General features: G+C 38.9%; 1 non-coding gene across 1 annotated transcript; it reads left to right on the top strand.

Moving 5' to 3' along the window:
* Positions 1-4,171: 4,171 nt before the first annotated feature.
* LOC149496119 (small nucleolar RNA R71) lies at positions 4,172-4,277 on the top strand. Its single transcript, XR_016321093.1, has one exon. It is a non-coding gene; the product is annotated as a small nucleolar RNA R71 (small nucleolar RNA).
* The last annotated feature ends 679 nt before the right edge of the window (positions 4,278-4,956 follow it).

Below are 4,956 nucleotides of genomic sequence, written 5' to 3'. Positions count from 1 at the left end.
AATTGTAACAGTCGCTTTTGACCAACTTCCTTTGCATTGAAGTTAAGAAATTGAATGGCCCAAAACGCCTTATGTTCTAACTCTACAGGAAGATGACAAGCCTTACCATACACCATGCGATATGGAGACATACCTATAGGTGTTTTGAATGCCGTTCTGTAGGCCCATAGAGCATCGTCTAGCTTTTTGGACCAATCCTTTCGTGATTGTCCAACAGTGGTTTCGAGGATCTTCTTGATTTCCCTGTTAGTTACTTCTACTTGTCCACTTGTTTGAGGATGATATGGAGTACCTACACGATGAGTGACACCATATTTTGCAAGAAGGGAATCTAAATACTTATTACAAAAATGCTTACCTCCGTCCGTGATTATTGCCCTAGGAGTACCATGCCTTGTAAAAATGTTTTTCTTGATGAAGCTCATTACACTTTTGGCATCGTTATTTGGAAGAGCAACAGCCTCTGCCCATTTTGACACATAATCCACCGCCACTAGAATGTATTGGTTTGAATATGATGGCGGAAACGGTCCCATGAAGTCCAGACCCCATACGTCGAAGATTTCGACTTCAAGGATGCTATTCAGGGGCATCTCATGTCTCTTCAAAATGTTACCTAACCTTTGACAACGATCACAAAGACGAACATAGTTATAAGCATCTTTAAAGAGATTAGGCCAATACAAACCACTTTCTAGTATACGCGCAGCTGTCTTGCTTGCTCCAAAGTGGCCTCCGCATTCCATGGAATGGCAAAATTTAAGGACACTTTCTATTTCAGTCTCTGGTATACATCTCCTGAATAGTTGATCACTGCAATACTTGAACAAAAATGGCTCCTCCCAATAGTAGAATTTGATATCATGAAAAAATTTCTTTCTCTGTTGGTAAGAAAAATTGGGAGGAGAAATTTTGCAAACAAGATAATTAACTATGTCAGCGTACCAGGGGGTTTGAGCATTTGCTACTAGAAGAAGTTGCTCATGAGGAAAGCTTTCATTGATTTGTAGCTCGCTTGTATCTTCTTCCCCCAATTCAAGCCTGGAAAGATGGTCAGCAACGAGGTTCTCGGTCCCCTTTTTGTCGCGAATTTCTAGGTCAAATTCTTGCAATAAAAGTACCCAACGAATGAGTCTCGGTTTTGCATCTTTCTTTTCCAGCAAGTATTTGATGGCGGAGTGATCTGTGTAGACTATTGTTTTAGCTCCAATTAGATATGCCCTGAATTTGTCAAAAGCAAAAACAATAGCCAATAATTCTTTTTCCGTAGTTGCATAGTTTAATTGCGCATCATTCAATGTGCGACTTGCATAATAAATAACATGCAACTTCTTGTCTTTTCTTTGTCCAAGAACGGCTCCTACAGCATGATCACTAGCATCACACATAAGCTCAAAAGGTAAAGTCCAATCTGGTGTAGTGATGATCGGGGCTGAGATTAATTCCTTCTTCAACCTGTTAAAAGCATCTAAACATTCTTTGTCAAAATCAAATGGAACATCTTTAACTAACAAATTGCAAAGAGGTTTAGTGATTTTGGAGAAGTCTTTTATGAACCTCCTGTAAAACCCTGCATGCCCAAGAAAACTTCTTATACCTTTTACTGTGTTAGGAGGAGGTAGTTTCTCAATTACCTCAATTTTTGCCTTGTCTACTTCAATTCCTTTTTGAGAGATTTTATGCCCTAAGACAATACCTTCACTCACCATGAAGTGACATTTTTCCCAATTTAACACAAGGTTAGTGTCTTCACATCGTTGCATTACTAGAGATAAATTATGAAGACATGCATCGAAGGAAGAACCAAACACAGAAAAGTCATCCATGAATATCTCAATAAACTTTTCCACCATATCAGAAAAGATGGACATCATGCACCTTTGAAAGGTTGCAGGGGCATTGCATAGCCCAAAAGGCATTCTCCTGTAGGCAAAAGTGCCATAAGGACAGGTGAATGTGGTTTTCTCTTGGTCTTCAGGAGCTATAGGTATTTGGAAGTACCCTGAGTAGCCATCTAAGAAACAATAGAAAGGATAGCCAGCAAGTCTCTCAAGCATTTGATCAATAAAGGGAAGGGGAAAATGGTCTTTTCGTGTTGCTTTATTTAGTTTTCTATAATCTATGCACTCACGCCAACCTGTGACTGTTCTTGTGGGAATGAGTTCATTGTTTTTATTAGAGATAACAGTCATACCTCCCTTCTTTGGAACAACTTGGACAGGACTTACCCAATTACTGTCTGAAATCGGATAAATGATACCGGCATCTAGGAGTTTGATGATTTCAGCCTTGACTACCTCCTTCATGTTTGGGTTCAGCCGCCTTTGATGCTCGATTGAAGGTTTGTAGTCTTCTTCCATCAAGAATTTATGCATGCACACACTTGGGCTTATTCCTTGTAGATCCGAGATAGACCACCCTAAAGCTTTCTTGTGCCTTTGTAGAACCTGTAACAACCTTTCCTCTTGATCAAGCGTTAGGTGAGAAGAAATAATAACAGGAAAAGAATGGTTCTCTCCTAAGAATGCATGTTTTAAATGAGGTGGAAGTTGTTTCAGTTCATGCTTAGGAAGTTCCTTTTCTTTTTCATTCAAGATGCTTGATTCGTTAGTGTTATTTTCAACATGCAAAGTGGTTTCCACACATTCATCAACAACATCAATTCTAAAATAATCTCCATAGTCCATAGGAAGTTTACAAGATTTAAGTACATCAAAGACAATCTCTTCCTGTCCAACTCTTAAGGTCAACTTACCCTCATAAACATCAATTAATGCTCTTGCAGTTGCAAGAAAAGGTCGTCCCAGGATTAGAGATCCTTCCCTGTCTTCATCAATGTCAAGAATTACAAAATCAACAGGAAAGATGAATGTACCTACCTTTACAAGCACGTCTTCTACAATCCCTCTAGGATATTTAATTGACCGATCTGCTAGTTGCAAAGACATCCTTGTTGGCTTGAGTTCTCCCATACCTAGCATCTTAAAAACTTCATAGGACATAAGATTAATGCTAGCACCTAAATCTGCCAAAGCTTTTTCAAAGTCAAGATTACCAATGTTACAAGGGATAGAAAAACTTCCTGGGTCTTTTAACTTTGGAGGCAATTTGTTTTGGATAATCGCACTGCACTCCTCGGTTAACATTACCGTTTCTTGATCATCAATTTTTCGTTTCTTGCGTAGGATATCTTTTAGGAATTTAGCATAGCTAGGCATTTGAGCAAGAGCTTCAGCAAAAGGAATATTGATTTGAAGCTTCTTAAATACATCTAGGAATTTGAGGAAGCTCTTGTCCTCTTGTGCTTTCTTTAATCTTTGTGGAAAGGGTACAAGGGGAACATATGGTTTTACCTTTTCTTTTTCCTCCAAGTCAATGATAGGTTCCCTTGTTTGTTCTTTTTCTTCTTTTTCTTTCCTTGGTGGTTCATCTAACTGTTTGCCGCTCCTCAAGGTAATAGCTTGCACTTGTTCCTTTGGATTCTTTTCAGTATTGCTAGGTAACGTACCTTGGGGTCGAGATGTCATCATGTTTGCAAACTGTCCCAATTGGATCTTCAAATTTCTTATTGCGGCCTGCTGGATTTTGTGGTTCTCTCTAGTTTCATTCATAAACTCCATGTGCGATTTGGAAAGAGCAGTGAGGAGGTCGTCACGAGATTTCTTTTCAGGAAGGTGGAAACCTGGTGGTGCATTCAAGGCATTGTTAGGATTACCATAAGATAGATTAGGATGATTCCTTAACCTGTTATCATAGGAATTTGAATAAGGGTAATTCTTTCTTCCTTGATTCATCACATAGTTTACTTGTTCCAAAGTTTGTGGATTTAAAGAGTCCATGATACATTCTCCAATTCCATGTTGTCCATTGCACCTATCACAAACTTGCATGACAGAATTCACAGGATTAGTAGTTAACATGTCTAATTTCCTTACCATGTTATCTACCTTGGCATTAAGTGCTGTAATAGCGTCTATTTCATAGACTCCTGCGGTTCTTCTTCTTTCGGTATTGTTTTGGTAGTGGCTGTTGCTTGCCATCTCCTCTATCAACTCATATGCTTCATCAATTCCTTTCTTTTCAAAGGATCCACCTGCTGCTGCATCTAAGGTGATTTTTATGTTAGGAGATAATGCATTATAGAAAGTTTGTACCTGTAACCACTTGGGCAAACTGTGATGTGGGCACTTTCTTAACAAGTCCTTGAATCTTTCCCAAGCTTCATACAAGCTCTCTTGATCATTATGAGCAAATGTCATTATCTCATTTCGCAACTTGGTAGTTTTTGAGGACGGAAAGAATTTAGCTAAGAATTTTTGAGCTAATTCATCCCATGTGGTGAAACTTCCAGCTGGACATGATTGTAACCAGGACCTAGCTTTATCCCTAAGAGTGAATGGAAAGAGTCTCAATTTGATTGCATCTTCAGAAACACCGTTTTGCTTGAATGTGTCACAAATTTCCAAAAAATTGGTGATGTGAGCATTAGGATCTTCACTAGGTAGACCCCCATATTGGATCGAGGTAGAGAGCATTTGGATAATTGCTGGTTTAATCTCAAAGTTGTTAGCTTCTACCCTGGGTCTAGTAATACTTGAGGTTGTCCCATTCAGATTAGGTGTTGTATAATCTCTCAAGGTACGGACCGGCTGTTGAAGTGGTGGTCCAACTATGTTTTCATTTATGTTTTCGTTTTCGTTGGCCATGTTTGCTTCTTGTTCGGGTTTTATTTCCCGCGTTTTTCTTGCAGCGTTGTGCCTACGACAAGTTCGCTCAATCTCTGGATCAAAGACTAAAGGTTCAGTCCTTTTCGATCTTCTTTGCATAAAACACCTGGAATAATTCTTAGAAAAAAAAAAATTAAGTAAAGAAAATAAAAAGAGTGTCTAAATTAACAATAGGGTAATTCGTATTGATATTGATACGCCAATCCCCGGCAACGGCGCCAAAAACTTG

Source organism: Jatropha curcas, chromosome 5, assembly GCF_041381405.1.
Source record: "Jatropha curcas cultivar XTBG-Jc1 chromosome 5, XTBG_Jcur_1.0, whole genome shotgun sequence".
NCBI lineage: Eukaryota > Viridiplantae > Streptophyta > Magnoliopsida > Malpighiales > Euphorbiaceae > Jatropha > Jatropha curcas.
This window is presented reverse-complemented; position numbering and strand designations above follow the sequence as displayed.